Source organism: Astyanax mexicanus, chromosome 9 (genome assembly GCF_023375975.1).
Source record: "Astyanax mexicanus isolate ESR-SI-001 chromosome 9, AstMex3_surface, whole genome shotgun sequence".
NCBI classification, from domain to species: Eukaryota; Metazoa; Chordata; class Actinopteri; order Characiformes; family Acestrorhamphidae; genus Astyanax; species Astyanax mexicanus.
Genome location: NC_064416.1, coordinates 15,490,543 through 15,502,813, shown reverse-complemented (window position 1 = coordinate 15,502,813; position 12,271 = coordinate 15,490,543). Strand labels below are relative to the sequence as shown.

The 12,271-nt window shown below is 39.9% G+C and overlaps 1 protein-coding gene across 10 annotated transcripts in view; it reads left to right on the top strand.

Moving 5' to 3' along the window:
- frmd4a (FERM domain containing 4A) overlaps positions 1 to 12,271 on the top strand; it is a 221,781-nt gene that overhangs the window by 134,128 nt on the left and 75,382 nt on the right. Inside the window, exon 1 of one of the 10 annotated variants that reach the window (XM_022679568.2) lies at positions 9,690 to 10,405. The exons of the other annotated variants lie outside the window; for them this stretch is intronic. The gene's annotated coding sequence lies outside the window, so the exon portion shown is untranslated. Of the gene's footprint in view, positions 1 to 9,689; positions 10,406 to 12,271 lie in introns of those variants that run through there. 10 annotated transcript variants of the gene reach the window in all.

The following is a 12,271-nucleotide window of genomic DNA, read 5'->3' as shown; positions in this document are numbered from 1 at the left end:
GGGAAGTAACGGATTACATGTAACGGCGTTACGTAATCAGATTACAAATTATGAGTAACTGTAATCCGTTACAGTTACTGCTTCAGTAAGTGGTAATCAGATTACAGTTACTCTGCTAAAATAAAAGGGTTACATTGCGGTACTTTCCTATTTTTTTGCTCTTCCAATCCAACACCGACAAAACGCAAATAACATTTTGGTGTGAATACGCTCTGATATGACAGGGAACTGTCTGCCCCTCCTCCCGTCTCGCTGCACACACACACATACAGGGAGGAGGGGCAGACAGCGGCTCCGCACACACGAAGAGACGAAATTAACTGACATTTTGGTCAACGAATAAAAACGAGACGAAAATGTTTGGCAGGGACGAAATCCAATCAGACTGATTTAGTTCTGTGAAAGGTAGGGACCAGTTAGGAAGAGATCCAATCACTGCTACTTTAGCGGAGGCGCGCGCGCTCAGTTACAAAGCCGGGAATTAACCTGTCGTTACGGAGCTCGACTGGAAGTTAACTCGACAGTGTTCAGCAGGAAGAGAGAGAGAGGGGAGAGGCGATATATTTCTCCTTTGACGTCGTGAAAAACAAGATAATGTGTAAACAGAGACTCCATCTCCGGTAAAAACACCACTAATCTTTCAGCTTCTGCAGACCAGAGTCACAGATCTCCCTTCAGAGATCAGAGTTTTAATGCTGATGTTATTTCATGAGCTGATGGGGTGTTTAACTCAGCAGTGCACTAAAACACAGAACTGATACAGAACTCACTCATTAAGATCAGATCATCTGTTTAGTCTCACAGTGGGAAAGATATAGCTAGTGTTAAAGCAGCAGCAGGTCAGAAAGAAACTCAATAATATAACGAAAATAAAACAATAAAATAAGTGAATCTATGAACCCAAAAGTCTGTGTAAAGTTCCTTACAGCACTTTCTCATAAGTTTCTCACTTTAACTCATGAAGTCTCTCAGTACATCCTGAGAGCACCTCTACAGGACAGTGTGTGAATGTTTGTTTTGATCTCGTTTATAGACTGTAGCTCCAGTAGATGTGCTGGAGATAAAACTAGATCCTTTAAAAGTTGTTTTTGCATCTACAGCTCTGTTTAAACTTTAATTTAACTATTCAGATGTTTTATGACCTGATTTCTAGAGCAAAATTTTAAATGTAACATATGTATAGTCACACACCTACAATAATAATAATAATATACATTAAATCATATATAAATATATTTCACTTTCAAACATTAACAATATTACTCAAGTGGTTATTAAACGTTTCATTCCGTATACGTGTAGAGTTAATAATTCAAGGAAACTGATGAAAAATCATTTACATTTACACCCTTTACATTTTAGTCGACTAAATTTACTGTAATTTTAGTAGACTATATTCTTATGACATTAAGTCGACTAAAACTAAAAACATTTCAGATGACTAAATTGTGACTAAAACTAAATACTATTTTCGTCACAAAACTATGACTAAGACTAAATCAAAATTTGTTGTCAAAATTAACACTGGTGGCAAACCTGCAAATAGATAGCTTACAGTTATTATTGTTTTATTGTTATTGTTATTATTGTCTTATTGTTTGGTTTTAAATGGTTTTATCAATTTATAGAAGTGTTTCATAAAATTGTTTGATGAAATGGTTTCATAAGTATTTTTATAGAGTGATTGAAAAGGCTGTTTTATTTGTTTATCTATTTGTTAACTGGAAAGAAAAATAAAAGAATAATATGCAATATGTGGTTGCTACATTCATTCAGGCTTAAAAAAATGACAATATTTAAAGTAATCCAAAGTAATCAGATTACGTTACTCACCTGAAGTAATGTAAGTGATTACGTTACAAATTACATTTTGAGTGATGTAATCAGTAATCTGTAAGGGATTACATTTTAAAAGTAACCTTCCCAACACTGCTAATCAGTGTCTGTGTGTGTGTGTGTGTGTGTGTGTGTGTGTGTGTGTGTGTGTGTGCACAACAGCTTCCTTAGATCTTCATACAAGACATGTTGCCATAGTTGGAAACTGTACAGGCCCAGTCCATGTTGCTGTGGTGCCCCCTGATGGCTTGGAGGACTTACTTATGTATTTGCATTCCATAGCACCATCTTAGCAGCTGCCTTGCAACCCCTTTGCAGCCAATAACTATACCATAGCAACACCTTAGCAACCCCATAGAAAGTCTTTAGCTGCATCTTAGAAACACCTTAGCAACCACCTAGCAAAACCTTAGGTATCACCCAGCAACCTCGTAGCAACCACCTAGCAATACCTTAGCAACTGACAGCTAATAAATAGTTATACAACATCTTAGCAGCCACCTAGCACGTCTTTAGCAACAACCTAGCAACACATTAATAATAATGGCTATACCATTAGAAACACCCTAGAAACCACCTAGCAACTCTTTAGCAACCAATTTCTAAATAATAGTTTGTATTCTTTGATACTGTATTTGTTTGCACCTGCACCTGTTCTAATGTGATCTGGAGTTTTGACAGTAAAACTCTGTTATTAGGTAGATAAATTATTTTAAATAATGTGATTAGGTATATAAAACATCTGCAAAATATTGTATGTATAGCACCAAATCCTGACAGTGTATAAAAACATGCATGTGTGTGGGTGTGTGTCTGTGATGCAGTTTGTACTTCCTCTTTCTGAGATGGATGGGTATGTGAGTGTGCTGCTCTGCTGCTCCGCTGACTCACACAGGCTTAGACAGGTTTATCCCTCGGCCTCACCCACACACACACACACACATACACACAGAGAAGAGAGGACAGCAGAGGATTCATTGATTCGCATAGTGCACCTTGAGTCAGCACTCTCTTTATGTTACACTCTTTTTCTCTTCTCTCTCTCTGTCTCTCTCTCTCTCTCGCTCTCTCTCTCTTTTCCTAACCCCATGGCGATGGTGACTAGTGTGCTCTGAAAGGCTTTTGTATCTGTGAAAGCAATGCAGAGAGACACTGGCCTTGGCTGTGTTCTACAGCATGCTGCATTAAATAGAACTCCAGGCCCAGCGAGTGTGTGTGTAAGACCGTGTATGTGTAAGTGTGTGTGGTGTGTGTGAGTGTGACCCAGTTATTGCAGTTACAATAGTGCTTTTACATGGAGAGAAAAGAGAGTTGTCTCTGGATGGCAGGTATTAAAGAAGCACTTTATGTTCTGGCATCTACTCTATGTAGACGTTGTACTCCTTTACCCACGCCTGGCACAAGGCATGGTGCCAACAGGTTTTTGAATACAGTATCTGCTCTTATGAGTCCTATTCTATTGGCAATATTATACTACAGAGACAAGACATGTGTGTGTGTGTGCATTTGCACATTTGTATCAGAAATGGCTGCAAATTAAAATACCTGTTAAGTTATGTTAACTTACTTTAACTTAGTTTAGATAAAAGAATACAGCAATACTTTGATTAAATGAATTGCTGCTAATCTGATCAAATATTATTATTAATATTATAAGATAAGTACTCCGTGGGTTCTTCCCCTCAATTTGCTTACTGTTTTTTCCCAACTCCTTGATAGAGAGGCTTTAAAATTTTGAAATTACTGTCCATGAGGACTTTGGTGTTGAGGAGATTCCCAATTTAAGATCTCAGTCAGTGAGACAGCTATACATATTAAGAAATAATAGTACATTGGGAGAGAAGGAGCCACATACTAAACAAAATGAAATCCATTTCTGCTACAGCTTATTTTTCTAATGCTCAGCTTAACCCTGGTTTTTAATCACAGCTTTCATGCATCTTGACATGTTCTCCTCCACCAGTCTTACACACTGCTTTTGGATAACTTTATGCCTTCACTCCTGGTGCAAAAATTCAAGCAGTTCAGCTTCGTTTGATGGCTTGTGATCATCCATGTTCCTTTTGATTATATTCCAGAGGTTTTCAAAAACTCATTTCAAAAATAAAAAAGCATAAAAAAATCATAAAAAAGGATAATATGGTTACAGTCGAAGGGGTTCATTCATTCATGTGTGTGTTTATGTGTGTGTGTGTCGTGCAAGCCAGATGGGAACTGAAGTATGTAGTGAAATTACAGAAGGAGAGATTTTCACCCGCGTTTGAAGTGCTCACATGTGGGTGTGTGTTATTTTTCCACAGACATAACTACAAACACATTTTCTCTCACGAGAGAGAGAGAGAGAGAGAGAGAGAGAGAGAGAGAGAAGGAATGAGAGAGGTGTATATGTTGACTATTCCCAGTGTTTTGCGGTCTCCAAGCATGTGAAGTCCGACCAGCTTTTTTTACTGCTTCATACAGAATGTGGCGATGAGTTACGGCTCTCTGTAGTCCCCTCAATAACCCACCCACACACGCACACGTACACACACACACTCATACAGAACTGGGCGCACAACATATAGAGCAAGAGGAGTAATAGTTCTCAGTGGTCCCATTCAACACGCACCAGAACCAGCAGTGTGATGATGATGATGGTCTGTCTTCATTTGAAACACTTTCTACAGTGCTGTCCAGTTAAATAAAAACTACTTATACTCAGTACCTTCATATTGATTACAATAATTATCACAATTACTACTAACAGCCATTTAAGACAACAGGCCATTATCCTACCACATCTCCCACCGTACACTGCGCCCCAGGCCCATCTCCCCACACCTGGTCCTACTTACAAAGCTCCAGCATATAGAATTACACTTTCGCACACACTCCTAAGGCTGAATTCAGAGGCTGTGTGGGATCTTTGATGTGATGTGTGATTTAAAGGATGTCTGTAACCACCAAGACTAAGACTGTCCTCGGAAAACCCTCACACACGCCACACCCACCTTACATTCATCTCTGCCAAGGCAGGCCTCCCACAGGCCTCGCACCGCTGCCCTTTTCAACCCACAGCATGGCTGGTGAACCCGCAGCGTAGACGGATGGGGGTGAAGCCTTCAGGCTTGGGTAATATGAATCTCACATGTTGCATGATTGAGATCAGACCTGGAACAGAGAAGGAAACTGATGAAATGATGAAATAAAGCATTTAGATTCGTACCATTTGTCTGACACACTTATTCAGAGTAACGTATGATATATATGTCCAAATGTATGGGAAAATGCACAAAGGCAGCTTGTATAGTATCTGTAGAGAGGTACTGCCAATAAAATGGGACTCTCTGGAATAAAAAATGCATGAACCAATTGGAACCATATAACCAGTCATTGCGCTGTGGAGCAGTGGAACTTTTCTGGAATTATGGAGTTGCATTCAATACATTTGGTGGGGCGTTAGGGATGAAGGTAGGAGATGATCATCAAAAATCCTGACTTTTCTAACACCTCTGTTGTTGATTGCAGTCAAATCTCTATAGCAATCCTCCAACATCTTGCAGAAAGAAAAAGAAATAATGCTTTTGTCTATACAATATACATTTGAATGATGTAATGTTAGGAGTCTTTACTGTATAATGTAGGAAATTTATGTGAGGAAATGTTATTTACTACACTACACCACCCATAGTTGGGTATTATCCAAAAAGGCATTATATAAAGAAATTGAAAGGACACAAGTAATCGTTATACATTTTCTGAATAAACCTTATTCACCAGTATCTTTTCCACAATTTTCTGTGTAACATGATTTAAACAGTGTAACATGATTCCAACAGACATTGCTCTGGATAAGTTGTGGTTGTGGTCTAATGTGGCTAATAATGGAAGCCTATACTGTTTGGTCAAGATAATATACAGTATGCAGTGAAAAAGGTAAGGGGCATATTTGGAGAGCTTATTATTTTTTATGTCTAAAACATTTAAGACTTTTGGACAGAATTGCTCGCATAGCCTTTATGTGGTTACTGACTCTGTGTAGCATAATGTGAGTTATGTGGAAAATAAATATTTTGCCATCTACATAAATGGTTCTTTATGGAACCAAAAATGGTTCTTCTATGGCATTAATCACAGAACCATTTGTAGCACCTTTATTTTTATCTTTGTATCACAAAACTTTACATATTAACCATGTCTTGATTGATCCTTTACCTTTAAGGTAACAGGGGAGTGCTGAACCATCATTTTAACATTTAACATCATCCTAAAATAGTTATCAGGGCTCTAGAGATATTACGAACCCTTTCCCATACTTTCTCATAGTTCCTCTGGCCTACAGGTCTACCGGCTGCCTCCAGCTTGCATCAATTAAAGGGCCTGCTGCTGCTCTGTTTATATCCAGTCCCAGCAATGTGGGTCACATTCCCCCGATTCGTACACACACATTTTGAACTCTGCACATCATACCCCACTCTCCTTCTCCCAACTCCACCTTTCCTCCAAATGATTTTGGTTTACATTGACCCCACAACCTGTCCAGCCATTCTCCCACGGAGTCCCCCCTAAAAACAACACCGGCCTTCCCCCCCAAGCACACATCCACCCAACTCTGACTGCCAGCCTGAGGCAACACGACAGAAATAACCAAACTCAGCAGCCTCTAACAAGAACCATATTTCCGTTAAGAGACAGGGAGTGAGGGAGGGTGGGGGAAAGAACCAAAAAGAGAGAGGGAAAGAAAATGGGAGCGTGTGAGCTCATTTTTGTCATTGAAACCAGCAGTAGATGTTGGGAACATCTCACACACAAGCTCACATGTAAACTATACCCATATCTAGTGTTTCCAAATTAAGCCTATCCATGTTTCTTCAGTTCCTCCTTTGGCTGCAAAGGAACATTAAAGACATGAAAAGTGTTGAAGTTAAACTGTATCCATTGGAATAATGGTTGTTCCATTCAGTATTTTTTTAGTTGATTTGGGAAGACTTGGAAAGAAGTGTGGTGATAATCATCCAACATCCTGACTTCACTAAGGCTCTTATTGCTGAATGCAAATCAAAAATAGATCAACCTTTGGATTGTAGGTAACCTGTTTCCTGACTCAGTATAGCAGGTTATCTATAGAAATGGACCAACTCGACTCTCGACTCTCGACATTAGGCAAATTTGTTTCCTGGTACCTGGAAACAGGTACTTGTTCAGTACCTGCTCACTCTTTGTTTTGCTTGTTCTTTTCTTAAGGAACTAACAAAGAAGAGAAAGAAAGAGAGGGAGAATGAGAGAGTATGAGCTCATTTTTGTCATTAAAACCAGCAGTAGATGTTGGGAACATCTCACACACAGCTTGCATGTAAACAATACCCCTATCTAGTGACTCTGTATGAAGTGTATCCCTTTTTCTTTGGTTCCTCCTTGAGGCGCTTTGGCTGCACAAGAACATTAAATGACATTTTGCATTTAGCTCTGAGGGGAGGAGGGACTGGGTCTTTTGAAGTTTATTTTAGAAGGCCGCTCCTCCAATCAGATTCATGTGAGCTTGGCCGTTCCCATCCATTCCACACTGCCTCCAGTGCATCCTGGGCTTCATTGGTTAAAATGTTCGGATTCCTGTGTTCTCTGTCTCTCACTCTCTCTCTCTCGTTCTTGCTCGCTTGCTCTCCCGCTCTCTCAAACAACAGGCTCTTGTGACCGAGTGTTCGGACCTGGGCCCAGAGGAAGCAGCCAATAAAGCTAAAATATGTAGAATCGAGAGCAGAGATCATGAGGGACTGTTTGAATTGGACAGGCCAGTTTCCGCTGTGGCCTCGCTGCCAGAGAGAGACAGTGCTGAGGCTGACAACTCTAACGGCTGTGACACTTATGCACCTCACACTAAATTCAGTTAATCCAACTGAAAATAGCTGCAGTCTTCACATCCATCAAGAAGCCTCACAGACTCCTCCTGGAAGCAGCTTTTGAAACATCTTTTTATTTTTTGTTGTTTATGCTTCACCAATTAACAGAATACTAAATAACAATTTGTGTGATGATTTACACATTTTTTTTTAAACAAGAATTCTTTCAATGGGTTTGTCTGCTGACTTACAACATTTATAGGCCTGTCGTTCAAACTCTCGCTCAGTTTGTCTCAGTGTGTTTGGGGGTAAAAAAAGAAAAGGCTGGAAGAAAATCCATCCAGTGTCCATCAGTGTGGTTGTTCTCTTTGTAATTACAACGTAGTAAGAGCAGGGTATAAAATAAACCCGTGTTTGTTCTAAGAAGGGGTTATAAATGGAAAATTCAGCCTTGCACCAGTTTGTCTTCAGCTTGGAAAGAAGCTTCAGATCCCACCACGTGTCCTTGTTTGATGTGGTGAGGAGCGCTTGTGTAGAGTTTGGAGTACTGTGGGCTACTGTGCAAGAGGTTAGACCATTCAGTCTTTGGAGTTTTGCACAGATGTCATGTCACTTCTTTGTGATTTTTGTAGAAACCAATATCGGAGATCAAAGATCAAAGCTAGGCATTTTTATGCATTCAGAGTGAAGTGGGAGGGGAAAGGGATGGGCTTACAGTAGGTACACACCTCCACTCTTTGAATGATGACTTCAGATTTAAAAATCATCTGAAAACATACACAATTTGTTTTCATTCTGTTTCATTGCCACAGGAGTATTAAGCACTTATTCATGTACTCAGTCTGTGAAATAATTAGTGAAAGAATAGGTGGCACTGTAGCATATCTATATACCTAGATATCCTATCACCAACTAAGTGGTTTTATTAAAAAGCAAAAGCTTTTAGAAACCACACAGACACAAAGTGTCTGACCACGTTATGTTGCTCTACCTCAATAACAACAGCATTTAGAATAGTATATTATGAAAATGTATGTAGATGTTCCAATACCATTACCAATATAGTGTATTTGTTTTGTTACACCCAGGCTCAAAATATCCAGCAGAATGTGCTGAACTCATGCAAAGCGTAAACCTACACAGCTTGTCATATGCTAGTATAAATATACTGTCGGTTCATTCTGTAGCACAGAGGCCTAACCACCCCTCCTCCTGAAGTGCTACCACCTGCAGGTTTCAGCCTAACTCCAACCCAACTCTAACCCCCACATTTAGTCAATCAAGGACTTAAATCAGGTTGGGCAGATTAAGCTAGGACCCAAAGGGTGAGTTTCCCAGACAGGGATTATGCCTAATCAGAGAATATTTTCTCCATTCAAAATGCTGTGTTGTTAATCCCCGTCTAGTCTGTGGGAAACTGCCCCAAAGCCTGTGAGAAAGTAGCTCTCCAGGAGCAGGTTGGGTGGATTAAGCTAGAACTCAAATCTGCTGAAAGGTAGCTCTATAGCACTGATGCAAAAGACCCTTACTTGCCTCACATCCAAGCAGTTTAATCGTCCAAACATTTTCTAGTTCGGCAGAGCATTCAACATCTCAGCGTGGAATTTGTAGGCTGCATTCATCTGTGGGGCTGCATTCATCTGTGGTTAGGTGACCGTTGGAGAAGGATGTGGGTGTGAGTGTGCACACAAATATGGTCACTCATAATTCTTGGTCTCCAACCTTTTTACCCTGCGTTGGTCAACGGGCCAACCCAAACAGATAAAACAGGGCAGCTGGGAAAGCGGGAAGTCTGAAATAGAAAGGGAGGGAGTACTGTAGAAGAAAAGAAGCAGAAGAGTGGAGAAGGAGTTTGAGAGGAAAGAGAGAGTTTGGGTTTGGGTTAGAGAGTTAGAGAGAGGGTAAAGCTTTGCTTGCCCACATGTTATGTTTTTTGTTTGTTTGTTTGTTTGTTTTTTTAGATTTTGCTGGGCAGGGCCAGATGTAGGCCTGTTAAGGCCTTCTTCTTTCTGGACGTTGGTTTGTTTCTTGAAGCAGTGCACACACCCCGTCTGAGCGTTCACATGACTGTGGGGTCTCTGCAGTTTACTCTCCCCTCCCACTCTCTCCCTCCATACTCCCTCCTCCACCATTCAGGCTCATTCTCCTCCTAGCTGTAGCTGCCTGTGTGTATTGAAGGCTGTCCGGTGCTGAAGGTGATAGTTAGCTAGCAAGACACATACACAGATTCCCAGGATCTCCTGGATGTTCTGCCTCCTTTCTTTCTGCTTTGGCTGGACGATAGCAACGTTTCTGCTGCTGCTATTGCTATTCAAGAAGAAGGAGGTGGTGGAGGAGGAGTGGGAGAGGGAGAGGGCAGGCTGTGGAGCTGCTGAGAAGAGAAGGAAGACAGGAGAAGAGGAGAGGAGAGAGGAGAAGAGGAGAAGAGGGGAGGGGCGCTTAGCTGCTCTCTCCTCTGATGAATAGCGCGGAGCTGCTCGCTGGAAGAAGGCCAACGTGCCGGGGAAAAAGAGCGCGTCGGGCGGCTACATGCGATGGGATGTCTTGGCACTGTTGTCAGTGAACGGGGGAGAGCAGCTAGCTACACCGGCCACAATGGAGCGGATGCTGTCGGTGATTTAGGCCGGGAAAAACAAACCTCCGGAGCTTGCTATCGCTTTCTAACCGCGCTTGGATTAACGCTAACACACTAAAGGACGTATATTTAAGCGAGTCACGGGAATTCATGACCGCGAATCCGTGATATTTTCAAGGTAAGCCGTAACGAATCCCTCCATGTCTCATGCATCAATCAGGGGGGGGGGGGGGTTAGCTGGCTGGTTAGCTAACTGGCTAGCAGGCTAGCTAACTTGCTTGTTTGATTGCTTTTAAGCGCTGTTTTAGCAAAATTATGAGCTGTTGCGTGAGCTACAGTCACATACGAAGCTAAAACAGAGGTTTGCGATGTAAAAACGACTAAAGCTGGAGAGTAACGTTAACCTACAGACATTGTGTGTCTCCTCACAGCCAGAAGAGGCAGTCAAAACTAGCGCTAACCCCACACTTGTGTAAACTGATGGGGAGAGTTTGATTCAGTAAACCTGAATCGATTCCCTCTGAACTATTTTTATTTATCTATTTTGTACAAACCAGGAAAGGGAGCAGAAGTGTACATAGGTTAAATGTGAGAGCAAAAACAATAATTCTCGGAAGCTTTCCAGTGTACAATACAGTACATTATCAGCAAATAAAAAAATATATATATAAACAAAATTAAACAAGTAGGTAATAATCATCCTTTAGGCTAGGGGTGGGCAATATTATATCGTATACAATATATCGTGACACAGAAATATCATGATATTAAAAATCCATATCGTGATAATAGGGCTGTTCTGTCTTAAAAGTAGTCTATTATTTACTGTGAAGCTTTAGGTGTAATTTATTGTATAATTGTTTTAGTTTGCAGTGTATATTTATGCACTAAATATTCTGCAATATTTTTTGCTGCATTATATTATTTTATGCTGTATTATTTATTTTGCCACATTATGATTATACTGTTATACTATTATACTATATTCCTGAAATGAATGAATTATTTTAGTTTTCCTATGTCGCCAAGTATATCGTTATCGCAAAAAATACCCTGAAATATTGTGACATTATTTTAGAGCCATATCGCCCACCCCTACTTTAGGCATGATTTTTTTGTTTTTCTATTCAATCTCTTAAAAATGTTCTAGTGACTTGAAAACATTGGCAAAATCATGTATAATCCCATCTGAACTATGCTGTCTCCAGCTATTCCGTCAGCTGTTTATTTTTTCAGTAGTCAACATTGTTTTAGTTCGTGTTTTGAAGGTGACATTTTTTTGTATAGCTTGTTTATGTAACATATCTTATTTATCCATTAGTTTGCTTATATGCTGCAAAAACACAGCTTGAGTCAGTTCACTTGAGTCGATTCTCGTGAGGCAGTTGTGTTTGTGCAGAAGAAAAAATAAAAAATAAATCATTAACATTGAGTCTTAATGAAATGTCTGTCTACATTAATGCACATATCTATGTATTTTGCTGCACACTAGCCAGGTCATTGAATTTAAGCATGTTTGTTGTTTTCTGAATCTTTTGCATTAATTTAATATAAAAAAAGACATGACTAGAGTTTGCACCCCAACTTTTTTCTGGTTACCTGATTACATGTTCTAGCTATGTACTGTAGTTAGCTATATGATCCTCACTTGTTCTTGTTTACCATCTAAATCAGCGGGCTAAATCTAATGGCAAGTGTTATAAGCTTAACAGATTGGCTTTATTTGACTAATGCCTAAGGATTTGGAGTGGGAAATCTTAAAAGATTTTGTTGGTGTCTCAATACCTTTGCCCATACAGTACATTTGTATTGTTACTAATATCCATCAGAATATGCTGAACTGGTGTATTTTACTGTCTATTGGTTCTATAGCACAGAGCTTTAATTTCTTAATCTTGTATCTATATAAATCTTATCTAAAAAGAATTTGGATCTTTCTAGAACTAAGAGTTTCCACCAAAACATTTGCTGATTAACTAACCTACATGTTCTAGCTATTTACTGTAGTTAGCTATATGATCCTCACTTGATCTGGGTTAACCAT